At 52.4% G+C, this 21495-nt stretch overlaps 49 non-coding genes across 49 annotated transcripts; all 49 read right to left on the bottom strand.

Annotated features, from left to right (window-relative positions):
• Positions 1–167: 167 nt before the first annotated feature.
• On the bottom strand, positions 168–249 carry TRNAR-CCU (transfer RNA arginine (anticodon CCU)). Its single transcript has one exon. It is a non-coding gene; the product is annotated as a tRNA-Arg (tRNA).
• Positions 250–647: 398 nt separating this feature from the next.
• On the bottom strand, positions 648–729 carry TRNAS-GCU (transfer RNA serine (anticodon GCU)). The gene has a single exon. It is a non-coding gene; the product is annotated as a tRNA-Ser (tRNA).
• Positions 730–808: 79 nt separating this feature from the next.
• TRNAS-GCU (transfer RNA serine (anticodon GCU)) lies at positions 809–890 on the bottom strand. The gene has a single exon. It is a non-coding gene; the product is annotated as a tRNA-Ser (tRNA).
• A 398-nt stretch (positions 891–1288) lies between these two features.
• TRNAS-GCU (transfer RNA serine (anticodon GCU)) lies at positions 1289–1370 on the bottom strand. The gene has a single exon. It is a non-coding gene; the product is annotated as a tRNA-Ser (tRNA).
• A 79-nt stretch (positions 1371–1449) lies between these two features.
• On the bottom strand, positions 1450–1531 carry TRNAS-GCU (transfer RNA serine (anticodon GCU)). The gene has a single exon. It is a non-coding gene; the product is annotated as a tRNA-Ser (tRNA).
• A 399-nt stretch (positions 1532–1930) lies between these two features.
• Positions 1931–2012, bottom strand: TRNAS-GCU (transfer RNA serine (anticodon GCU)). Its single transcript has one exon. It is a non-coding gene; the product is annotated as a tRNA-Ser (tRNA).
• An 881-nt stretch (positions 2013–2893) lies between these two features.
• On the bottom strand, positions 2894–2975 carry TRNAR-CCU (transfer RNA arginine (anticodon CCU)). Its single transcript has one exon. It is a non-coding gene; the product is annotated as a tRNA-Arg (tRNA).
• Positions 2976–3215: 240 nt separating this feature from the next.
• TRNAS-GCU (transfer RNA serine (anticodon GCU)) lies at positions 3216–3297 on the bottom strand. The gene has a single exon. It is a non-coding gene; the product is annotated as a tRNA-Ser (tRNA).
• An 80-nt stretch (positions 3298–3377) lies between these two features.
• Positions 3378–3459, bottom strand: TRNAS-GCU (transfer RNA serine (anticodon GCU)). Its single transcript has one exon. It is a non-coding gene; the product is annotated as a tRNA-Ser (tRNA).
• Positions 3460–4019: 560 nt separating this feature from the next.
• Positions 4020–4101, bottom strand: TRNAS-GCU (transfer RNA serine (anticodon GCU)). The gene has a single exon. It is a non-coding gene; the product is annotated as a tRNA-Ser (tRNA).
• Positions 4102–4500: 399 nt separating this feature from the next.
• On the bottom strand, positions 4501–4582 carry TRNAS-GCU (transfer RNA serine (anticodon GCU)). The gene has a single exon. It is a non-coding gene; the product is annotated as a tRNA-Ser (tRNA).
• Positions 4583–4822: 240 nt separating this feature from the next.
• On the bottom strand, positions 4823–4904 carry TRNAS-GCU (transfer RNA serine (anticodon GCU)). The gene has a single exon. It is a non-coding gene; the product is annotated as a tRNA-Ser (tRNA).
• Positions 4905–5144: 240 nt separating this feature from the next.
• Positions 5145–5226, bottom strand: TRNAR-CCU (transfer RNA arginine (anticodon CCU)). Its single transcript has one exon. It is a non-coding gene; the product is annotated as a tRNA-Arg (tRNA).
• A 561-nt stretch (positions 5227–5787) lies between these two features.
• On the bottom strand, positions 5788–5869 carry TRNAS-GCU (transfer RNA serine (anticodon GCU)). The gene has a single exon. It is a non-coding gene; the product is annotated as a tRNA-Ser (tRNA).
• A 400-nt stretch (positions 5870–6269) lies between these two features.
• TRNAS-GCU (transfer RNA serine (anticodon GCU)) lies at positions 6270–6352 on the bottom strand. Its single transcript has one exon. It is a non-coding gene; the product is annotated as a tRNA-Ser (tRNA).
• A 79-nt stretch (positions 6353–6431) lies between these two features.
• On the bottom strand, positions 6432–6513 carry TRNAS-GCU (transfer RNA serine (anticodon GCU)). The gene has a single exon. It is a non-coding gene; the product is annotated as a tRNA-Ser (tRNA).
• A 560-nt stretch (positions 6514–7073) lies between these two features.
• TRNAS-GCU (transfer RNA serine (anticodon GCU)) lies at positions 7074–7155 on the bottom strand. The gene has a single exon. It is a non-coding gene; the product is annotated as a tRNA-Ser (tRNA).
• A 241-nt stretch (positions 7156–7396) lies between these two features.
• TRNAS-GCU (transfer RNA serine (anticodon GCU)) lies at positions 7397–7478 on the bottom strand. The gene has a single exon. It is a non-coding gene; the product is annotated as a tRNA-Ser (tRNA).
• Positions 7479–7556: 78 nt separating this feature from the next.
• On the bottom strand, positions 7557–7638 carry TRNAS-GCU (transfer RNA serine (anticodon GCU)). The gene has a single exon. It is a non-coding gene; the product is annotated as a tRNA-Ser (tRNA).
• Positions 7639–7877: 239 nt separating this feature from the next.
• TRNAR-CCU (transfer RNA arginine (anticodon CCU)) lies at positions 7878–7959 on the bottom strand. Its single transcript has one exon. It is a non-coding gene; the product is annotated as a tRNA-Arg (tRNA).
• Positions 7960–8357: 398 nt separating this feature from the next.
• TRNAS-GCU (transfer RNA serine (anticodon GCU)) lies at positions 8358–8439 on the bottom strand. The gene has a single exon. It is a non-coding gene; the product is annotated as a tRNA-Ser (tRNA).
• Positions 8440–8519: 80 nt separating this feature from the next.
• Positions 8520–8601, bottom strand: TRNAS-GCU (transfer RNA serine (anticodon GCU)). Its single transcript has one exon. It is a non-coding gene; the product is annotated as a tRNA-Ser (tRNA).
• An 81-nt stretch (positions 8602–8682) lies between these two features.
• Positions 8683–8764, bottom strand: TRNAS-GCU (transfer RNA serine (anticodon GCU)). Its single transcript has one exon. It is a non-coding gene; the product is annotated as a tRNA-Ser (tRNA).
• A 79-nt stretch (positions 8765–8843) lies between these two features.
• Positions 8844–8925, bottom strand: TRNAS-GCU (transfer RNA serine (anticodon GCU)). The gene has a single exon. It is a non-coding gene; the product is annotated as a tRNA-Ser (tRNA).
• An 81-nt stretch (positions 8926–9006) lies between these two features.
• On the bottom strand, positions 9007–9087 carry TRNAR-UCU (transfer RNA arginine (anticodon UCU)). The gene has a single exon. It is a non-coding gene; the product is annotated as a tRNA-Arg (tRNA).
• Positions 9088–14331: 5244 nt separating this feature from the next.
• On the bottom strand, positions 14332–14413 carry TRNAS-GCU (transfer RNA serine (anticodon GCU)). Its single transcript has one exon. It is a non-coding gene; the product is annotated as a tRNA-Ser (tRNA).
• Positions 14414–14492: 79 nt separating this feature from the next.
• Positions 14493–14574, bottom strand: TRNAS-GCU (transfer RNA serine (anticodon GCU)). Its single transcript has one exon. It is a non-coding gene; the product is annotated as a tRNA-Ser (tRNA).
• Positions 14575–14654: 80 nt separating this feature from the next.
• On the bottom strand, positions 14655–14736 carry TRNAS-GCU (transfer RNA serine (anticodon GCU)). The gene has a single exon. It is a non-coding gene; the product is annotated as a tRNA-Ser (tRNA).
• A 79-nt stretch (positions 14737–14815) lies between these two features.
• TRNAS-GCU (transfer RNA serine (anticodon GCU)) lies at positions 14816–14897 on the bottom strand. Its single transcript has one exon. It is a non-coding gene; the product is annotated as a tRNA-Ser (tRNA).
• Positions 14898–15138: 241 nt separating this feature from the next.
• Positions 15139–15220, bottom strand: TRNAS-GCU (transfer RNA serine (anticodon GCU)). Its single transcript has one exon. It is a non-coding gene; the product is annotated as a tRNA-Ser (tRNA).
• A 240-nt stretch (positions 15221–15460) lies between these two features.
• On the bottom strand, positions 15461–15542 carry TRNAS-GCU (transfer RNA serine (anticodon GCU)). Its single transcript has one exon. It is a non-coding gene; the product is annotated as a tRNA-Ser (tRNA).
• Positions 15543–16101: 559 nt separating this feature from the next.
• TRNAS-GCU (transfer RNA serine (anticodon GCU)) lies at positions 16102–16183 on the bottom strand. Its single transcript has one exon. It is a non-coding gene; the product is annotated as a tRNA-Ser (tRNA).
• Positions 16184–16512: 329 nt separating this feature from the next.
• Positions 16513–16594, bottom strand: TRNAS-GCU (transfer RNA serine (anticodon GCU)). The gene has a single exon. It is a non-coding gene; the product is annotated as a tRNA-Ser (tRNA).
• A 237-nt stretch (positions 16595–16831) lies between these two features.
• On the bottom strand, positions 16832–16913 carry TRNAS-GCU (transfer RNA serine (anticodon GCU)). The gene has a single exon. It is a non-coding gene; the product is annotated as a tRNA-Ser (tRNA).
• A 238-nt stretch (positions 16914–17151) lies between these two features.
• Positions 17152–17233, bottom strand: TRNAS-GCU (transfer RNA serine (anticodon GCU)). The gene has a single exon. It is a non-coding gene; the product is annotated as a tRNA-Ser (tRNA).
• A 240-nt stretch (positions 17234–17473) lies between these two features.
• Positions 17474–17555, bottom strand: TRNAS-GCU (transfer RNA serine (anticodon GCU)). The gene has a single exon. It is a non-coding gene; the product is annotated as a tRNA-Ser (tRNA).
• Positions 17556–17634: 79 nt separating this feature from the next.
• On the bottom strand, positions 17635–17716 carry TRNAS-GCU (transfer RNA serine (anticodon GCU)). The gene has a single exon. It is a non-coding gene; the product is annotated as a tRNA-Ser (tRNA).
• A 459-nt stretch (positions 17717–18175) lies between these two features.
• TRNAS-GCU (transfer RNA serine (anticodon GCU)) lies at positions 18176–18257 on the bottom strand. Its single transcript has one exon. It is a non-coding gene; the product is annotated as a tRNA-Ser (tRNA).
• Positions 18258–18336: 79 nt separating this feature from the next.
• TRNAS-GCU (transfer RNA serine (anticodon GCU)) lies at positions 18337–18418 on the bottom strand. Its single transcript has one exon. It is a non-coding gene; the product is annotated as a tRNA-Ser (tRNA).
• A 74-nt stretch (positions 18419–18492) lies between these two features.
• TRNAS-GCU (transfer RNA serine (anticodon GCU)) lies at positions 18493–18574 on the bottom strand. The gene has a single exon. It is a non-coding gene; the product is annotated as a tRNA-Ser (tRNA).
• Positions 18575–18979: 405 nt separating this feature from the next.
• Positions 18980–19061, bottom strand: TRNAS-GCU (transfer RNA serine (anticodon GCU)). The gene has a single exon. It is a non-coding gene; the product is annotated as a tRNA-Ser (tRNA).
• A 79-nt stretch (positions 19062–19140) lies between these two features.
• TRNAT-GGU (transfer RNA threonine (anticodon GGU)) lies at positions 19141–19222 on the bottom strand. Its single transcript has one exon. It is a non-coding gene; the product is annotated as a tRNA-Thr (tRNA).
• Positions 19223–19303: 81 nt separating this feature from the next.
• On the bottom strand, positions 19304–19385 carry TRNAS-GCU (transfer RNA serine (anticodon GCU)). The gene has a single exon. It is a non-coding gene; the product is annotated as a tRNA-Ser (tRNA).
• Positions 19386–19756: 371 nt separating this feature from the next.
• On the bottom strand, positions 19757–19838 carry TRNAS-GCU (transfer RNA serine (anticodon GCU)). The gene has a single exon. It is a non-coding gene; the product is annotated as a tRNA-Ser (tRNA).
• A 243-nt stretch (positions 19839–20081) lies between these two features.
• On the bottom strand, positions 20082–20163 carry TRNAS-GCU (transfer RNA serine (anticodon GCU)). The gene has a single exon. It is a non-coding gene; the product is annotated as a tRNA-Ser (tRNA).
• A 240-nt stretch (positions 20164–20403) lies between these two features.
• On the bottom strand, positions 20404–20485 carry TRNAS-GCU (transfer RNA serine (anticodon GCU)). The gene has a single exon. It is a non-coding gene; the product is annotated as a tRNA-Ser (tRNA).
• A 239-nt stretch (positions 20486–20724) lies between these two features.
• Positions 20725–20806, bottom strand: TRNAS-GCU (transfer RNA serine (anticodon GCU)). Its single transcript has one exon. It is a non-coding gene; the product is annotated as a tRNA-Ser (tRNA).
• A 235-nt stretch (positions 20807–21041) lies between these two features.
• TRNAS-GCU (transfer RNA serine (anticodon GCU)) lies at positions 21042–21123 on the bottom strand. Its single transcript has one exon. It is a non-coding gene; the product is annotated as a tRNA-Ser (tRNA).
• Positions 21124–21202: 79 nt separating this feature from the next.
• On the bottom strand, positions 21203–21284 carry TRNAS-GCU (transfer RNA serine (anticodon GCU)). The gene has a single exon. It is a non-coding gene; the product is annotated as a tRNA-Ser (tRNA).
• Positions 21285–21495: the final 211 nt, after the last annotated feature.

Genomic DNA, 21495 nt, shown 5'->3' with positions numbered 1-21495 from the left:
CGCGACTCAACGAGGATGGGATTCGAACCCACGCGGGCTGAGCCCAATAAATTAGCAGTCAATCCTTAACCTCTCGGCCACCTCGTCCGCATTGCACCCCATCCGTGCAGCTTACACACTAGTGTCGAAGACCGATCACTGGGAGAAGAAAAAAAAGTTACGCGACTCGACGAGGATGGGATTCGAACCCACGCGGGACCAGCCCAATGGATTAGGAGTCAATCGCCTTAACCTCTCGGCCACCTTGTCTGCCTTGCAGGCCATTCGTGCGGCTTACACACTAGTGTCGTAGACAGATCACTGGGAGAACAAAATGAGTTACGCGACTCGACCAGGATGGGATTCGAACCCACGCAGAATGAGCCCAATGGATTAGCAGTCCACCGCCATAACCTCCCGGCCACCTTGTCCGACTTGCACCCTATCTGTGCAGCTTACATACTAGTGTCGAAGACCGATCACTGGGAGAACAAAAAAAAGCTACGCGACTCGACGAAGATGGGATTCGAACCCACGCGGCAGAGCCCAATGCATTAGCAGTTTATCGTCTTAACCTCTCGGCCAGCTCGCCCGCCTTGCAGGTCATTCTTGCAGCTTACACACTAGTGTCGAAGACCCATCACTCGGAGAAAAAAAGTTACGCGACTCGACGAGGATGGGATTCGAACCCACGCGGGCAGAGCCCAATGGATTAGCAGTCCATCGCCTTAACCTCTCGGCCACCTCGTCCGCCTTGTAGGCCATTCGTGCAGCTCACACACTAGTGACGAATATCAATCACTGGGAGAACAAAAAAAGCTACGCGACTCGACGAGGATGGCACTCGAACCCACGCGGGCAGAGCCCAATGGATCAGCAGTTCATCGCCTTAACCTATCGGCCACCTCGTCCGTCTTGCAGGCCACCCGTGCAGCTTACACACTAGTGTCAAAGACTGATTACTGGGAGAACAAAAAAAAGTTACGCGACTCGACGAGGATGGGATTCGAACCAACGCGGGCTGAGCCCAATAAATTAGCAGTCAATCCTTAACCTCTCGGCCACCTCGTCCGCATTGCACCCCATCCGTGCAGCTTGAACACTAGTGTCAAAGACCGATCACTGGGAGAAGAAAAAAAGTTACGCGACTCGACGAGGATGGGATTCGAACCCACGCGGGCCGAGCCCAATATATTAGCAGTCAATCCTTAACCTCTCGGCCACCTCGTCCGCATTGCATATCATCCGTGCAGCTTAAACACGAGTGTCGAAGACCGATCACAGGGAGATGAAAAAAAGTTACGCGACTCGACGAGGATGGGATTCGAACCCACGCGGGCAGAGCCCAATGGATTAGCAGTCCATCGCCTTAACCTCTCGGCCACCTCGTCCGCCTTGTAGGCCATTCGTGCAGCTTACACACTAGTGACGAATATCAATCACTGGGAGAACAAAAAAAGCTACGCGACTCGACGAGGATGGCACTCGAACCCACGCGGGCAGAGCCCAATGGATCAGCAGTTCATCGCCTTAACCTATCGGCCACCTCGTCCGTCTTGCAGGCCACCCGTGCAGCTTACACACTAGTGTCAAAGACTGATTACTGGGAGAACAAAAAAAAAGTTACGCGACTCGACGAGGATGGGATTCGAACCAACGCGGGCTGAGCCCAATAAATTAGCAGTCAATCCTTAACCTCTCGGCCACCTCGTCCGCATTGCACCCCATCCGTGCAGCTTGAACACTAGTGTCAAAGACCGATCACTGGGAGAAGAAAAAAAGTTACGCGACTCGACGAGGATGGGATTCGAACCCACGCGGGCCGAGCCCAATATATTAGCAGTCAATCCTTAACCTCTCGGCCACCTCGTCCGCATTGCATATCATCCGTGCAGCTTAAACACGAGTGTCGAAGACCGATCACAGGGAGATGAAAAAAAGTTACGCGACTCGACGAGGATGGGATTCGAACCCACGCGGGCAGAGCCCAATGGATTAGCACCCCATCGCCTTAACCTGTCGGCCACCTCGTCTGCCTTGCAGGTCATTCGTGCGGCTTACACACTAGTGACGAAGACCGATCACTGGGAGAACAAAAAAAGCTACGTGACTCGACGAGGATGGGATTGGAACCCACGCGGGCATAGCCCAATGCATTAGCAGTCAATCTTTAACCTCTCCGCCACCTCGTCTGCCTTGTAGGCCATTTGTGCAGCTTACACACTAGTGACGAATATCAATCACTGGGAGAACAAAAAAAGCTACGTGACTCGACGAGGATGGCACTCGAACCCACGCGGGCAGAGCCCAATGGATCAGCACTTCATCGCCTTAACCTATCGGCCACCTCGTCCGTCTTGCAGGCCACCCGTGCAGCTTACACACTAGTGTCAAAGACTGATTACTGGGAGAACAAAAAAAAAGTTACGCGACTCGACGAGGATGGTATTCGAACCAACGCGGGCTGAGCCCAATAAATTAGCAGTCAATCCTTAACCTCTCGGCCACCTCGTCCGCTTTGCCGGCCACCCGTGCAGCTTACACACTAGTGTCGAAGACTGATTACTGGGAGAACAAAAAAAAGTTACGCGACTCGACAAGGATGGGATTCGAACTCACGCGGGCAGAGCCCAATGGATTAGCCGTTCATCGCCTTAACTCCTCGGCCACCTCGTCCGCCTTGTAGGCCATTCGTGCAGCTTACACACTAGTGACGAAGACCGATCACTGGGAGAACAAAAAAAGTTACGCACTCGACGAGGATGGCATTCGAACCCACGCGGGCAGAGCCCAATAGATTAGCAGTCAATCCTTAACCTCTCGGCCACCTCGTCCACATTGCACCCCATCCGTGCAGCTTACACACTAGTGTCGAATACCGATCACTGGGAGAAGAAAAAAAAGTTACGCGACTCGACGAGGATGGGATTCGAACCCACGCGGGACCAGCCCAATGGATTAGGAGTCAATCGCCTTAACCTCTCGGCCACCTTGTCTGCCTTGCAGGCCGTTCGTGCGGCTTACACACTAGTGTCGTAGACAGATCACTGGGAGAACAAAATGAGTTACGCGACTCGACCAGGATGGGATTCGAGCCCACGCGGAATGAGCCCAATGGATTAGCAGTCCATCGCCATAACCTCCCGGCCACCTCGTCCGCATTGCACCCCATCCGTGCAGCTTAAACACTAGTGTCAAAGACCGATCACTGGGAGAACAAAAAAAGTTTCGGGACTCGACGAGGATGGGATTCGAACCCACGCGGGCAGAGCCCAATGGATTAGCAGTCCATCGCCTTAACGTCTCGGCCACCTCGTCCGCCTTGCAGGCCACCCGTGCAGCTTACACACTAGTGTCGGAGACTGATTACTGGGAGAACAAAAAAAAGTTACGCGACTCGACGAGGATGGGATTCGAACCCACGCGGGCAGAGCCCAATGGATTAGCAGTCCATCGCCTTAACCTCTCGGCCACCTCGTCCGCCTTGTAGGCCATTCGTGCAGCTTACACACTAGTGACGAATATCAATCACTGGGAGAACAAAAAAAGCTACGTGACTCGACGAGGATGGCACTCGAACCCACGCGGGCAGAGCCCAATGGATCAGCACTTCATCGCCTTAACCTATCGGCCACCTCGTCCGTCTTGCAGGCCACCCGTGCAGCTTACACACTAGTGTCAAAGACTGATTACTGGGAGAACAAAAAAAAAGTTACGCGACTCGACGAGGATGGGATTCGAACCAACGCGGGCTGAGCCCAATAAATTAGCAGTCAATCCTTAACCTCTCGGCCACCTCGTCCGCATTGCACCCCATCCGTGCAGCTTGAACACTAGTGTCAAAGACCGATCACTGGGAGAAGAAAAAAAGTGACGCGACTCGACGAGGATGGGATTCGAACCCACGCGGGCCGAGCCCAATATATTAGCAGTCAATCCTTAACCTCTCGGCCACCTCGTCCGCATTGCATATCATCCGTGCAGCTTAAACACGAGTGTCGAAGACCGATCACAGGGAGATGAAAAAAAGTTACGCGACTCGACGAGGATGGGATTCGAACCCACGCGGGCAGAGCCCAATGGATTAGCAGCCCATAGCCTTAACCTCTCGGCCACCTCGTCCGCCTTGCAGGCCATTCGTGCGGCTTACACACTAGTGTCGTAGACAGATAACTGGGAGAACAAAATGAGTTACGCGACTCGACGAGGATGGGTTTCGAACCCACAGGGAATGAGCCCAATGGATTAGCAGTTCATCGCCTTAACTTCTCGGCCACCTCGTCCGGCTTGCAGGCTACCCGTGCAGCTTACACACTAGTGTCGAAGACTGATTACTGGGAGAACAAAAAAAATTACGCGACTCGACGAAGATGGGATTCAAACCCACGCGGGCCGAGCCCAATAAATTAGCAGTCAATCCTTAACCTCTCCGCCACCTCGTCTGCCTTGTAGGCCATTTGTGCAGCTTACAAACTAGTGTCGAAGACCGATCACTGGGAGAACAAAAAAAGTTACGCGACCCGACGAGGATGGAATTCTAACCCAAGTGGGCAGAGCCCAATGGATTAGCAGTCCATCGCCTTAACCTCTCGGCCACCTCGTCCGCTTTGCCGGCCACCCGTGCAGCTTACACACTAGTGTCGAAGACTGATTACTGGGAGAACAAAAAAAAGTTACGCGACTCGACAAGGATGGGATTCGAACTCACGCGGGCAGAGCCCAATGGATTAGCCGTTCATCGCCTTAACTCCTCGGCCACCTCGTCCGCCTTGTAGGCCATTCGTGCAGCTTACACACTAGTGACGAAGACCGATCACTGGGAGAACAAAAAAAGTTACGCACTCGACGAGGATGGCATTCGAACCCACGCGGGCAGAGCCCAATAGATTAGCAGTTCATCGCCTTAACCTCTCGGCCACCTCGCCCGTCTTGCAGGCCACCCGTGCAGCTTACACACTAGTGTCAAAGACTGATTACTGGGAGAACAAAAAAAAGTTACGCGACTCAACGAGGATGGGATTCGAACCCACGCGGGCTGAGCCCAATAAATTAGCAGTCAATCCTTAACCTCTCGGCCACCTCGTCCACATTGCACCCCATCCGTGCAGCTTACACACTAGTGTCGAAGACCGATCACTGGGAGAAGAAAAAAAAGTTACGCGACTCGACGAGGATGGGATTCGAACCCACGCGGGACCAGCCCAATGGATTAGGAGTCAATCGCCTTAACCTCTCGGCCACCTTGTCTGCCTTGCAGGCCGTTCGTGCGGCTTACACACTAGTGTCGTAGACAGATCACTGGGAGAACAAAATGAGTTACGCGACTCGACCAGGATGGGATTCGAGCCCACGCGGAATGAGCCCAATGGATTAGCAGTCCATCGCCATAACCTCCCGGCCACCTTGTCCGACTTGCACCCTATCTGTGCAGCTTACATACTAGTGTCGAAGACCGATCACTGGGAGAACAAAAAAAAAAGCTACGCGACTCGACGAAGATGGGATTCGAACCCACGCGGCAGAGCCCAATGCATTAGCAGTTTATCGTCTTAACCTCTCGGCCAGCTCGCCCGCCTTGCAGGTCATTCTTGCAGCTTACACACTAGTGTCGAAGACCCATCACTCGGAGAAAAAAGTTACGCGACTCGACGAGGATGGGATTCGAACGCACGCGGGCAGAGCTCAATGGATTAGCAGTCCATCGCCTTAAGCTCTCGTCCACCTCGTCCGCCTTGCAGGCCACCCGTGCAGCTTACACACTAGTGTCGAAGACTGATTACTGGGAGAGCAAAAAAAAGTTACGCGACTCGACGAGGATGGGATTCGAACCCACGCGGGCAGAGCCCAATGGATTAGCAGTCCATCGCCTTAACCTCTCGGCCACCTCGTCCGCCTTGTAGGCCATTCGTGCAGCTTACACACTAGTGACGAATATCAATCACTGGGAGAACAAAAAAAGCTACGCGACTCGACGAGGATCGCACTCGAACCCACGCGGGCAGAGCCCAATGGATCAGCAGTTCATCGCCTTAACCTATCGGCCACCTCGTCCGTCTTGCAGGCCACCCGTGCAGCTTACACACTAGTGTCAAAGACTGATTACTGGGAGAACAAAAAAAAGTTACGCGACACGACGAGGATGGGATTCGAACCAACGCGGGCTGAGCCCAATAAATTAGCAGTCAATCCTTAACCTCTCGGCCACCTCGTCCGCATTGCACCCCATCCGTGCAGCTTAAACACTAGTGTCAAAGACCGATCACTGCGAGAACAAAAAAAGTTTCGGGACTCGGCGAGGATGGGATTCGAACCCACGCGGGCAGAGCCCAATGGATTAGCAGTCCATCGCCTTAACGTCTCGGCCACCTCGTCCGCCTTGCAGGCCACCCGTGCAGCTTACACACTAGTGTCGGAGACTGATTACTGGGAGAACAAAAAAAAGTTACGCGACTCGACGAGGATGGGATTCGAACCCACGCGGGCAGAGCCCAATGGATTAGCAGTCCATCGCCTTAACCTCTCGGCCACCTCGTCCGCCTTGTAGGCCATTCGTGCAGCTTACACACTAGTGACGAATATCAATCACTGGGAGAACAAAAAAAGCTACGTGACTCGACGAGGATGGCACTCGAACCCACGCGGGCAGAGCCCAATGGATCAGCACTTCATCGTCTTAACCTATCGGCCACCTCGTCCGTCTTGCAGGCCACCCGTGCAGCTTACACACTAGTGTCAAAGACTGATTACTGGGAGAACAAAAAAAAAGTTACGCGACTCGACGAGGATGGGATTCGAACCAACGCGGGCTGAGCCCAATAAATTAGCAGTCAATCCTTAACCTCTCGGCCACCTCGTCCGCATTGCACCCCATCCGTGCAGCTTGAACACTAGTGTCAAAGACCGATCACTGGGAGAAGAAAAAAAGTGACGCGACTCGACGAGGATGGGATTCGAACCCACGCGGGCCGAGCCCAATATATTAGCAGTCAATCCTTTACCTCTCGGCCACCTCGTCCGCATTGCATATCATCCGTGCAGCTTAAACACGAGTGTCGAAGACCGATCACAGGGAGATGAAAAAAAGTTGCGCGACTCGACGAGGATGGGATTCGAACCCACGCGGGCAGAGCCCAATGGATTAGCAGCCCATAGCCTTAACCTCTCGGCCACCTCGTCCGCCTTGCAGGCCATTCGTGCGGCTTACACACTAGTGTCGTAGACAGATAACTGGGAGAACAAAATGAGTTACGCGACTCGACGAGGATGGGTTTCGAACACACAGGGAATGAGCCCAATGGATTAGCAGTTCATCGCCTTAACCTCTCGGCCACCTCGTCCGTCTTGCAGGCCACCCGTGCAGCTTACACACTAGTGTCGAAGACTGATTACTGGGAGAACAAAAAAAAGTTACGCGACTCGACAAGGATGGGATTCGAACTCACGCGGGCAGAGCCCAATGGATTAGCAGTTCATCGCCTTAACTCCTCGGCCACCTCGTCCGCCTTGTAGGCCATTCGTGCAGCTTACACACTAGTGACGAAGACCGATCACTGGGAGAACAAAAAAAGTTACGCACTCGACGAGGATGGCATTCGAACCCACGCGGGCAGAGCCCAATAGATTAGCAGTTCATCGCCTTAACCTCTCGGCCACCTCGTCCGTCTTGCAGGCCACCCGTGCAGCTTACACACTAGTGTCAAAGACTGATTACTGGGAGAACAAAAAAAGTTACGCGACTCAACGAGGATGGGATTCGAACCCACGCGGGCTGAGCCCAATAAATTAGCAGTCAATCCTTAACCTCTCGGCCACCTCGTCCGCATTGCACCCCATCCGTGCAGCTTACACACTAGTGTCGAAGACCGATCACTGGGAGAAGAAAAAAAAGTTACGCGACTCGACGAGGATGGGATTCGAACCCACGCGGGACCAGCCCAATGGATTAGGAGTCAATCGCCTTAACCTCTCGGCCACCTTGTCTGCCTTGCAGGCCATTCGTGCGGCTTACACACTAGTGTCGTAGACAGATCACTGGGAGAACAAAATGAGTTACGCGACTCGACCAGGATGGGATACGAACCCACGCAGAATGAGCCCAATGGATTAGCAGTCCATCGCCATAACCTCCCGGCCACCTTGTCCGACTTGCACCCTATCTGTGCAGCTTACATACTAGTGTCGAAGACCGATCACTGGGAGAACAAAAAAAAGTTACGCGACTCGACGAAGATGGGATTCGAGCCCACGCGGCAGAGCCCAATGCATTAGCAGTTTATCGTCTTAACCTCTCGGCCACCTTGTCTGCCTTGCAGGTCATTCTTGCAGCTTACACACTAGTGTCGAAGACCCATCACTCGGAGAAAAAAAGTTACGCGACTCGACGAGGATGGGATTCGAACCCACGCGGGCAGAGCTCAATGGATTAGCAGTCTATCGCCTTAACGTCTCGGCCACCTCGTCCGCCTTGCAGGCCACCCGTGCAGCTTACACACTAGTGTCGGAGACTGATTACTGGGAGAACAAAAAAAAGTTACGCGACTCGACGAGGATGGGATTCGAACCCACGCGGGCAGAGCCCAATGGATTAGCAGTCCATCGCCTTAACCTCTCGGCCACCTCGTCCGCCTTGTAGGCCATTCGTGCAGCTTACACACTGGTGTCGAAGACCGATCACTGGGAGAACAAAAAAAAAGTTACGCGACTCGACGAGGATGGGATTCGAACCCACGCGGGCAGAGCCCAATGGATTAGCAGTCCATCGCCTTAACCTCTCGGCCACCTCGTCCGCCTTGTAGGCCATTCGTGCAGCTTACACACTAGTGACGAAGACCGATCACTGGGAGAACAAAAAAATTTACGCGACTCGACGAGGATGGGATTCGAACCCACGCGGGCAGAGCCCAATGCATTAGCAGTCCATTGTCTTAACCTCTCGGCCAGCTCGTCCGCCTTGCAGGCAATTCGTGCAGCTTACACACTAGTGTCAAAGACCGATCACTGGGAGAACAAAAAAAAAGTTACGCGACTCGACGAGGATGGGATTCGAACCCACGCGGACAGAGCCAATGGATTAGATGTCCATCGCCTTAACCTCTCGGCCACCTCGTCTTTTTTTTTTTTTCTTTATTGCCTTTTAATAACCACAAGCAAAGGAAATACATACAAAATATGTACACTTACTAAAACACCAGCTTCAACTTGGCCAGTGCACTTGGTTTAAAAAGGCTTCACAGAAGCCAATTGGTCGAGCACAGGTAACCACTCGGGGGGTTCAGGCAGCGCTTTAAACACGTCTCGTGTATACAGCATACTCTCAACAAAATAGTCTCTCGCTGAACGTGCGTCTACACGCATATGTCGAACATCCATTCTTGTCCTCCACACACTATGCATGCAAAGCAACATTAACATGTCACTCGGCACTTCCCCTGCAGCTGCACACGGAAGAAAACGGATTCCAAAAGCGTTGATAGGTAGTTCTTTTTTTATAGTCCGTTGTAGTACGTCCCACAAGAACACAGCATCATGGCAGTCGAGAAAGATATGATTTATCGTTTCTGGTTTGCCGCAGATTAGACAGTTGACGGACCACGGTACAAAAAGCCCTTTACTTTTTAGCCATGGCAGTACAGGGAGAGTGCCGGTATGCACTTGAAAGAAGAATGTTTTGACAGAGGGTCTGACCGGCATTCTCTTAACACGTTTAAACACGTCACGCTCAGAACCTAGCCTGCACGAAGCTCGGTAGACGGGCACTGGCAGGAAGACATCAAGAAGGTCACGATACAGTTTCTTTTTAGTCACGTCGGACAAGTATTCGTACGAAAATCTTTCCTTGAGCAGGCGTGTAGCTGTAACTACTTCTCGCAAATAAGGACTGAGTGGTCCAGCTTCGAAGGAAAAAGATGACACGACGAAATCAGATAAGGGGGTCTGCAGTCTTGCTTGGATCACAGTTCTCAAGAAATTGTCAGTTTGATCTCGAGCGAACATGAATCTGCTCACCAACTGCTTAAAAAACAAATGCAAAAGCCCCAGACCACCATATTTTACCCTATGAAATAAATTGCACCGGCTCGTGCGCTCCCACTGCGACCCCCATATAAAGGTCGCGAATACTCGGTGCATTTTCTGGACCGAAGTGCGGGTCATGGTTAACACTTGTAATACATAAAACACTTTTGCAATCAGAAATACATTGCACACGGACGCTTTTGCAAACATTGATAAATTGCGACCTCCCCACTTATCAGTACAATTTTTAATGCGTTGACGTTCCTCAGACCAATACTCCGTAGCATTGCGGTAGTGATCCAAAGGCACACCGAGGTACTTTCCGGGCATGATTTTCCAATTCATGTTACAGTAAACTTCGGGTGTGCTTTGCCACTGGCCATGCCAAACGCCTAGACATTTTGGCCAACTGATTGCGCTGCCCGTTGCTGCACAGAATTCCCTAGCTATTCGTACAACTTCTTGCACACTTTCTTTGTCACTGCAAAACACTGCGACGTCATCAGCATAGGCTAAAATTCTAATTCCACTGGTCAGAAACGTATACCCTCTTATACTTGGTGATGCAAGTATTCGTAAACAGAAGGGCTCTAAGTAAAGCGCGAAAAGGAGTGGCGACAAGGCACAACCTTGCTTCACGCTCGAGCGCACAGGAATTGAAGCACTTACTTCTTTGTTGATTACTAAATTAGCCCTGCAGTCATGATACACCATTCTAACGCCTTCTGTAATGACAGTTCCTACATTCACATGTTCCAGCAATAGAAACAAAATTTCATGTACGACTTTATCGAACGCTTTGTGCAGGTCTAGCTGAATCATGGCCACGCGGTCATTATTTGCATCACAGCATTCTAGAATACTTCTGGTTACGTGTATATTTGTGAATATGGTTCTGCCCTTAATCCCACATGTCTGATGCGGGCCGACAAGGGATGTGACAACACTTTGGAGCCGTCTTGCTAGGACCTTCGTGTATATTTTATAGTCAGTGTTGCTCAAACTGATAGGTCGGTAGGATTCCACTGAAAGTAGCTTTGCGGGGTCATCAGTTTTGGGGATTAATACTACGTGTGCTGTCCTAAATGAATGAGGTGTTTGCTGCTTGTCGTAGCATTCTCTGATCACTCGGTGTAATGCCAGTGCCATTTCTGTCTTAAAAAATTTGTATATGGCAGCACCAAGCCCATCCGGCCCTGGTGACTTGCCGTTACCCAGGTTATCTATAGCTGATTCAATTTCTGCCACAGTGATTTCTACCTCCAGTAGCTCCCGCTCAGAGTCTTCCAATCTCGGCATAAGGGTCAGAAAGTCCTCTTTGAATCGTTCGGGGTCATTGATTGTATGGCTAAGGAGTTGCGTATAAAACTCGACAAAGGCGTGCTTTATCTGTTCGCGGTCCCGGGTAATGTAATTGCGGTATCGAATTTCATTTATCTCTTTGTTTGCTGCATGTTTCTTTTCTTCACTGAGCACCCGCTTAGTGGGCGTTTCCCCCATCCACAGCCGTTCAGTGCGAGCCCTTATCATTGCTCCGCGGTACTTTTCGTCGTCGATGAATTCGAGCTTTGCTTTCGCCTCCTTTATTTCTTTCTTAAATTTTCCCGGCACTTCATTTTCTACGCTTAACATGTAGTCTAGTTCGCTTTGTAACTGCCTCTCTTGTTGCCTTTCCCGATTACGTAATACACAGGCTCTTTCAATCGCTATCATCTTTATATCACACTTCATTTGCTCCCACACAGCTATGAAGTTATTGGTCTCCAAACGAAGAGCATTTGAAAGACATTCTTTGGTTTTTGTGACAAATATTTCATCTTGCAGCAGCTTTTCATTAAATTTCCATAGAAACCAATTAAACTTCGCAGCCTTACGTTTTTCGCCAATGTTGACCTTGACCAGACAATGATCACTAAAACTAAGATGTTGAATTTGATAAGATGAGCATAGTGGCACCAACTTTGCCGACAGATATATTCTGTCTAACCTCGCGTGCGAATGACCTTGAAAGTGCGTATATCCTACTTCACCCTCTCGCGTCATTACATAACCGACATCTTCCAGCCCTGTCTCGTTCACTATTTTATTCAACAGCTCAGCGCTTCTATCGCGCACATTGAAGCTCGTTGTCTTATCCTCAGCTCTACAGACACAATTGAAGTCCCCTAGAACCACAACATTTCTTTCCGTTTTCAAGAATCCTTCAATCGCTCTGAAAAAAAATTCCCGTTCGTGCGATCTATTCGGTGCATAAACACACACAACGCGCCAAGGCATTCCAGAAACACTGAAGTCGCACACAACCAGCCTACCGCTATCGCAGGTAGACACATTTTCAACAACCGCGATACTACTACGTATGAAAACGACACAGCCTCCTGATCGCCCAACAGCATGACAAACGCAGACATTGTACCTAGAGCGAAAAACTTGAACCATTTGCTCCGTTTGTTCTTCACTTTCCATTTTAGTTTCTTGTACAGCCAGGAGGTCTATGTCGTTTTCTAACAAAATGCGACTAATCTGGCATTGTCTCCTGCGCGAACACAGGCCTCTTGAGTTCAACGTCGCGATGCAAATACCAGTTTTAAAGTTAGTCGCCATTTCTTGAAGGTTGTTTCGTCAGGTGTCATACTCACGTCGCAACAGTGGTTGCGTGTGCTCAGCGTAGAAAGCCTCGGAACGTCTCCTCCGCTACGGCGGGGCCGACGTTTGAGTGCCCCTACGGTCAGGAGACAGGTTTGGTCGTGGTTTAAAGGTAGGCCGACGACCAGTCGCCGTCTTTGTTGGAGGTTCATTGATGGCCGACGTGTCAACATTTCCGGTACGGTCAGGTGTTTCACGAGCTCGCTTAAAAGCGATAGCACCGGCCTTGGTCATCTCGGCGTCCGTTGCTTCCGGGCCGCCCTCTCGCGCAGCTGAAGATGACTTGCTCGCTGCTGTAGCGTCGTTCTCTACTGCTGCCGTGTCTAAATTCGTTCCTGGCGCACCAGAGTGCTTGTCGCCTTTATTGGTAGATTCCAGTGCGGCCCCAGAAGACTGTTCAGGGGGCGTGGCAGGGCCTTCCGTATAACCGTCTTCCCTGCTCGCTTCTTCGGCATCCACGGCATCCATCAGGTGTTCAGACACTTCGTCTGTTTGGCCTGGGCCCGCAATGCTGGCGTACGACCTCACACAGTGGGCGTCATCGTGGCCATAGCGACGACAGACCCCACAGCGCGGCACGCGGCAATCCCGTCGAATGTGTCCGATAGCCCGGCATCGGAGGCATAGCGGTGCTCTGCCAGGAATTACGACGAGCGCCATATCCTCCGCAACTCGCAGTTGGTGTGGCAGGTCGTCCACGGACACGCCCGCGTGTAGCCTCAGCGTGACCGACCGCGTGGTTGAACCTTTATCATTGCAACCCTGCACCTTCCATTTATCTCTGCTTATCTCGGTCACTTTTCCGTAGGGCGTTAAGGCGACTCGCACAGCCTCGTCCGGCACGCCATGAAGAAGCCAGTACAACTTCAGCCGCACACCTCGATCACGGGGGTCAACCACCATACAGCGATGGTCCTTTAGATCAAAAGACTCCGCCGCCAGCATCTTCTTTTTACCCTCATCATCCTTGAACGTCACTGCCCATACATGATTCATTTGGTATGCCCCTAGGGCAACCACTTCCGGCAGCAGCGAAAGACGAGCAAGGCTGTCTCGGACATGCTCCACTCGATATGGCCTGGCTTTCAAGTTTCCGTGCAAAAAAACCGTGTGCAAAACGGAATCACCTGAAGGCAGCTGAGGCAGAACAACCTGGAAATCTTCGCCTGGCTTTTCGGTACACCTGATACCGCGGCCCACACGGGCCGCTGAAACCGCCCCTACGCGGGAGCACATGATAAACACGTCCGTTCACTGTCGTGGCCGGAAGTGGAATGATCGGCCACCTCGTCCGCCTTGTAGGACATTCGTGCCGCTTACACACTAGTGACGAAGACCGATCACTGGGAGAACAAAAAAAGTTACGTGACTCGACGAGGATGGCATTCGAACCCACGTGGGGAGAGGCCAACGGATGAGCAGTTCATCGCCTTAACCTCTCGGCCACCTCGTCCGCATTGCAGGACACCCGTGCAGCTTACACACTAGTGTCGAAGACTGATTACTGGGAGAACAAAAAAAAATTACGCGACTCGACGAAGATGGGATTCAAACCCATGCGGGCCGAGCCCAATAAATTAGCAGTCAATCCTTAACCTCTCCGCCACCTCGTCTGCCTTGTAGGCCATTTGTGCAGCTTACAAACTAGTGTCGAAGACCGATCACTTGGAAAACAAAAAAAGTTACGCGACCCGACGAGGATGGAATTCTAACCCAAGCGGGCAGAGCCCAATGGATTAGCAGTCCATCGCCTTAACCTCTCGGCCACCTCGTCCGCCTTGTAGGCCATTCGTGCAGCTTACACACTAGTGACGAAGACCGATCACTGGGAGAACAAAAAAAGCTACGCGACTCGACGAGGATGGGGTTCGAACCCACGCGGGCAGAGCCCAATGGATTAGCAGTCAATCGCCTTAAAAGCTCGGCCACCTCGTCTGCTTTGCAGGCCATTCGTGCGGCTTACACACTAGTGTCGTAGACAGATCACTGGGAGAACAAAAAAGACTTACGCGACTCGACGAGGATGGGATTCGAACCCACGCGGGCAGAGCCCAATGCATTAGCAGTCCATCGTCTTAACCTCTCGGCCAGCTCGTCCGCTTTGCAGGCCATTCGTGCAGCTTACACACTAGTGTCGAAGACCGATCACTGGGTGAAGAAAAAAAATTACGCGAGTCGACGAAGATGGGACTCAAACCCACGCGGGCAGAGCCCAATGAATTAGCAGTCCATCGCCTTAACCTCTCGGCCACCTCGTCCGCCTTGTAGGCCATTCGTGCAGCTTACACACTAGTGACGAAGACTGATTACTGGGAGAACAAAAAAAAGTTACGCGACCCGATGAGGATGGAATTCTCACCCAAGCGGGCAGAGCCCAATGGATTAGCAGTCCATCGCCTTAACCTCTCGGGCACCTCGTCCGCCTTGTAGGCTATTCGTGCAGCTTACACACTAGTGACGAAGACCGATCACTGGGAGAACAAAAAAAGCTACGCGACTCGACGAGGATGGGATTGGAACCCACAAGGGCAGAGCCCAATGCATTAGCAGTCCATCGCCTTAACCTCTCGGCCACCTCGTCCGCCTTGTAGGCCATTCGTGCAGCTTACACACTAGTGACGAAGACCGATCACTGGAAGAACAAAAGAAGTTACGCGACTCGAGGAGGATGGCATTCGAACCAACGCGGGCAGAGCTCAACGGATGAGCAGTGCATCGCCTTAACCTCTCGGCCACCTCGTCCGCCTTGCAGGACACCCGTGCAGCTTACACACTAGTGTCGAAGACCGATCACTGGGAGAACAAAAAAATTTACGCCACCCGACGACGATGGGATTCGAACCCACGCGGGCAGAGCCCAATGGATTAGCAGTCCATCGCCTTAACCTCTCGGCCACCTCGTCCGGCTTGCAAGCTACCCGTGCAGCTTACACACTAGTGTCGAAGACTGATTACTGGGAGAACAAAAAATATTACGCGACTCGACGAAGATGGGATTCAAACCCACGCGGGCCGAGCCCAATAAATTAGCAGTCAATCCTTAACCTCTCCGCCACCTCGTCTGCCTTGTAGGCTATTTGTGCAGCTTACAAACTAGTGTCGAAGACCGATCACTGGGAGAACAAAAAAAGTTACGCGACCCGACGAGGATGGAATTCTAACCCACGCGGGCAGAGCCCAACGGATGAGCAGTTCATCGCCTTAACCTCTCGGCCACCTCGTCCGCCTTGCAGGACACCCGTGCAGCTTACACACTAGTGTCGAAGACTGATTATTGGGAGAACAAAAAAAAGTTACGCGACTCGACGAGGATGGGATTCGAACCCACGCGGGCCGAGCCCAATAAATTAGCAGTCAATCCTTAACCTCTCGGCCACCTCGTCCGCATTGCACCCAATCCGTGCAGCTTAAACACTAGTGTCGAAGACCGATCACTGGGAGAAGAAAAAAAGTTACGCGACTCGACGAGGATGGCATTCGAACCCACGCGGGCAGAGCCCAATGGATTAGCAGTCCATCGCCTTAACCTCTCGGCCACCTCGTCCGCCTTGCAGGCCACCCGTGCAGCTTACACACTAGTGTCGAAGACTGATTACTGGGAGAACAAAAAAAGTTACGCGACTCGACGAGGACGGGATTCCAACCCACGTGGGCAGAGCCCAACGATTAGCAGTCCATCGCCTTAAACTCTCGGCCACCTCGGCCGCATTGCACCCCATCCGTGCAGCTTACACACTAGTGTCGAAGACCGATCACTGGGAGAAGAAAATCGCCTTAACCTCTCGGCCACCTGGTCCGCCTTGCAGGCCACCCGTGCAGCTTACACACTAGTGTCGAAGACTGATTACTGGGAGAAAAAAAAGCTACGCGACTCGACGAGGATGGGATTCGAACCCACGCGGGCAGAGCCCAATGCATTAGCAGTCCATCGTCTTAACCTCTCGGCCAGCTCGTCCGCCTCGCAGGTCATTCTTGCAGCTTACACACTAAAGTCGAAGACGCATCACTCGGAGAAAAAAAGTTACGCGACTCGACGAGGATGGGATTCGAACCCGCGCGGGCAGAGCTCAATGGATTACCAGTCCATCGCCTTAAGCTCTCGTCCACCTCGACCGCCTTGCAGGCCATCTGTGCAGCTTACACACTAGTGTCGAAAACCGATCACTGGGAGAACATAAAAAGTTACGCGACTCGACGAGGATGGCATTCGAACCCACGCGGGCAGAGCCCAATGGATTAGCAGTCCATCGCCTTAACCTCTCGGCCACCTCGTCCGCCTTGCAGGCCACCCGTGCAGCTTACACACTAGTGTCGAAGACTGATTACTGGGAGAACAAAAAAAGTTACGCGACTCGACGAGGACGGGATTGCAACCCACGTGGGCCGAGCCCAATAATTTAGCAGTCAATCCTTAACCTCTCGGCCACCTCGTCCGCATTGCACCCCATCCGTGCAGCTTACACACTAGTGTCGAAGACCGATCACTGGGAGAAGAAAAAAAGTTACGCGACTCGACGAGGATGGGATTCGAACCCACGCGGGCAGAGCCCAATGGATTAGCAGTCAATCGCCTTAACCTCTCGGCCACCTCGTCTGCCTTGCAGGCCATTCGTGCGGCTTACACACTAGTGTCGTAGACAGATCACTGGAAAACAAAATGAGTTACGTGACTCGACGACGATGAGATTGGAACCCCCGCGGAATGAGCCCAATGGATTAGCAGTCCATCGCCATGACCTCCCGGCCACCTTGTCCGACTTGCACCCCATCTGTGCAGCTTACATACTAGTGTCGAAGACCGATCACTGGGAGAACTAAAAAAAGTTACGCGACTCGACGAGGATGGGATTCGAACCCACGCGGGCAGAGCCCAATGGAGTAGCAGTCCATCGCCTTAACCTCTCGGCCACCTCGTCCACCTTACAGGCCATTCGTGCAGCTTACAATTTAGTGTCGAAGACCGATCACTGGGAGAACAAAAAAAGTTACGTGACCCGACGAGGATGGGATTCGAACCCACGCGGGCAGAGCCCAATGGATTAGCAGTCTATCGCCTCAACCTCTCGACCACCTCGTCCGGCTTGCAGGCTACCCGTGCAGCATACACACTAGTGTCGAAAACTGATTACTGGGAGAACAAAAAAAAAACTACGCGGCTCGACGAGGATGGGATTCAAACCCACGCGGGCCGAGCCCAATAAATTAGCAGTCAATCCTTAACCTCTCGGCCACCTCGTCCGCCTTGCACCCCATCCGTGCAGCTTACACACTAGTGTCGAAGACTGATCACTGGGAGAACAAAAAAAAATTTACGCAACTCGGCGATAATGGGATTCGAACCCACGTGGGCAGAGCCCAATGGATAAGCAGTCCATCGCCTTAGATTGGATAAACTTTTATTTGTTTTTTTATAAACTTCTATTTGGCCATCGCCTTAAACTCTCGGCCACCTCGTCCGCCTTGCAGGCCATTCGTGCAGCTTACACACTAGTGTCGTAGACAGATCACTGGGAGAAGAAAAAAAAGTTACGCGACTCGACGAGGATGGGATTCGAACCCACGCGGGCAGAGCCCAATGGATTAGCAGTCCATCGCCTTAACCTCTCGGCCACCTCGTCCGCCTTGCAGGCCATTCGTGCAGCTTACACACTAGTGTCGTAGACCGATCACTGGGAGAACAAAAAAAGTTACGCGCCCCGACGAGGATGGGATTGGAACCCACGCGGGCAGAGCCCAATGGATTAGCAGTCCATCGCCTTAGCCTCTCGGCCACCTCGTACAGCTTGCAGGCCATTCGTGCAGCTTACACACTAGTGTCGAAGACCAATCACTGGGAAAAAAAGTTACGCGACTCGACGAGGATGGAATTCGAACCCACGCGGGCAGAGCCCAATGGATTAGCAGTCCATCGCCTTAACCTCTCGGCCACCTCGTCCGCCTTGTAGGCCATTCGTGCAGCTTACACACTAGTGACGAAGACCGATCACTGGGAGAACAAAAAAAGCTACGTGACTCGACGAGGATGGGATTCGAACCCACGCGGGCAGAGCCCAAAGCATTAGCAGTCCATCGTCTTACCCTCTCGGCCACCTCGTGCGCCTTGTAGGCCGTTCCTGCAGCCTACACACAAGTGACGAAGACCGATCACTGGGACAACAAAAAAAGTTACGCGACTCGAGGAGGATGGCATTCGAACCCACGCGGGCAGAGCCCCATGGATTAGCAGTTCATCGCCTTAATCTCTCGGCCACCTCGTCCGCCTTGCAGGCCACCCGTGCAGCTTAGACACTACTAGTGTCGAAGACCGATCACTGGGAGAACAAAAAAAAGTTACGCGACTCAACGAGGATAGGACTCGAACCCACGCGGGCAGAGCCCAATGGATTAGCAGTCCATCGCCCTAACCTCTCGGCCACCTCGTCTGCCTTGCAGGCCATTCGTGCAGCTTACACACTAGTGTCGTAGAGAGATCACTGTGCGAACAAAAAAAGTTACGCGACTCGACGAGGATGGCATTCGAACCCACGCGGGCAGAGCCCCATGGATTACCAGTCCATCGCCTTAACCTCTCGGCCACCTCGTCCGCCTTGCGCCCCATCCGTGCAGCTTACACACTAGTGTCGAAGACCGATCACTGGGAGAAGAAAAAAAAAGTTACGCGACTAGACGAGGATGGGATTCGAACCCACGCGGGCAGAGCCCAATGGATTAGCAGTCCATCGCCTTAACCTCTCGGCCACATCGTCCGCCTTGCAGGCCTTTCGTGCAGCTTACACACTAGTGTCGAAGACCGATCACTGGGAGAACAAAAAAAAGTTACGCGACTCGACAAGGATTGGATTCGAACCCACGCGCGCAGAGCCCAATGGATTAGCAGTCCATCGCCTTAACCTCTCGGCCACATCGTCCGCCTTGCAGGCCTTTCGTGCAGCTTACACACTAGTGTCCAAGACAGATCACTTGGAGAACAAAGAAAGTTTCGTGACTCGACGAGGATGGGATTTGAACCCACGCGGGCAGAGCCCAATGGATTAGCAGTCCATCGCCTTAACCTGTGCAGCTTACTCACTAGTGTCGAAGACCGATCACTGGGAGAACAGAAAAAAGTTACGCGACTCGACGAGGATGGGATTCGAACCCTCGCGGGCTGAGCCTAATGGATTAGCAGTCCATCGCCTTAACCTCTCGGCCACCTCGTCCGCCTTGCAGGCCATCCGTGCAGCTTACACACTAGTGTCGAAGACCGATCACTGGGAGAACAAAAAAAAGTTACGCGACTCGACGAGGATTGGATTCGAACCCACGCGGGCAGAGCTCAATAGATTAGCAGTCCATCGCCTTAACATCTCAGCCACCTCGTACGCCTTGCGCCCCATCCGTGCAGCTTACACACTAGTGTCGAAGACCGAACACTGATGGAAGAAAAAAAAAGTTACGCGACTAGACGAGGATGGGATTCGAACCCACGCGGGCAGAGCCCAATGGATTAGCAGTCCATCGCCTTAACCTCTCGGCCACATCGTCCGCCTTGCAGGCCTTTCGTGCAGCTTACACACTAGTGTCCAAGACAGATCACTTGGAGAACAAAACAAGTTACGCGACTCGACTAGGATGGGATTTGAACCCACGCGGGCAGAGCCCGATAGATTAGTAGTCCATCGCCATAACCTCTCTGCCACCTTGTCTGCCTCTCACCCCATCCGTGCAGCTTACATACTAGTGTCATAGACCGATCACTGGGAGAACAAAAAAAGTTACGCGACATGACGAGGATAGGATTCGAACCCACTTGGGAAGAGCCCAATGGATTAGCAGTTCATCGCCTTAACCTCTCGGCCACCTCGTCCGCCTTGCAGGCCACCCGTGCAGCTTACACACTAGTGTCGAAGACTGATTACTGGGAGAACAAAAAAAAGTTACGCGACTCGACGAGGACGGGATTCCAACCCACGTGGGCCGAGCCCAATAAATTAGCAGTCAATCCTTAACCTCTCGGCCACCTCGTCCGCATTGCACCCCATCCGTGCAGCTTACACACTAGTGTCGAAGACCGATCACTGGGAGAAGAAAAAAAGTTACGCGACTCGACGAGGATGGGATTCGAACCCACGCGGGCAGAGCCCAATGGATTAGCAGTCAATCGCCTTAACCTGTCGGCCACCTCGTCTGCCTTGCAGGCCATTCGTGCGGCTTACACACTAGTGTCGTAGACCGATCACTGGGAGAACAAAAAAAGTTACGCGCCCCGACGAGGATGGGATTGGAACCCACGCGGGCAGAGCGCAATGGATTAGCAGTCCATCGCCTTAACCTCTCGGCCACCTCGTACAGCTTGCAGGCCATTCGTGCAGCTTACACACTAGTGTCGAAGACCAATCACTGGGAAAAAAAGTTACGCGACTCGACGAGGATGGAATTCGAACCCACGCGGGCAGAGCCCAATGGATTAGCAGTCCATCGCCTTAACCTCTCGGCCACCTCGTCCGCCTTGTAGGCCATTCGTGCAGCTTACACACTAGTGACGAAGACCGATCACTGGGAGAACAAAAAAAGCTACGTGACACGACGAGGATGGGATTCGAACCCACGCGGGCAGAGCCCAAAGCATTAGCAGTCCATCGTCTTACCCTCTCGGCCACCTCGTCCGCCTTGTAGGCCATTCGTGCGGCTTACACACTAGTGTCGTAGACAGATCACTGGAAAACAAAATGAGTTACGTGACTCGACGAGGATGAGATTCGAACCCACGCGGAATGAGCCCAATGGATTAGCAGTCCATCGCCATAACCTCCCGGCAACCTTGTCCGACTTGCACCCCATCTGTGCAGCTTACATACTAGTGTCGAAGACCGATCA

This window comes from Rhipicephalus microplus, chromosome X (genome assembly GCF_043290135.1).
Source record: "Rhipicephalus microplus isolate Deutch F79 chromosome X, USDA_Rmic, whole genome shotgun sequence".
In the NCBI taxonomy this organism is placed as follows: domain Eukaryota; kingdom Metazoa; phylum Arthropoda; class Arachnida; order Ixodida; family Ixodidae; genus Rhipicephalus; species Rhipicephalus microplus.
The sequence above is the reverse complement of the archived record's forward strand: the minus strand, read 5'-3'. Positions and strand labels throughout refer to the sequence as shown.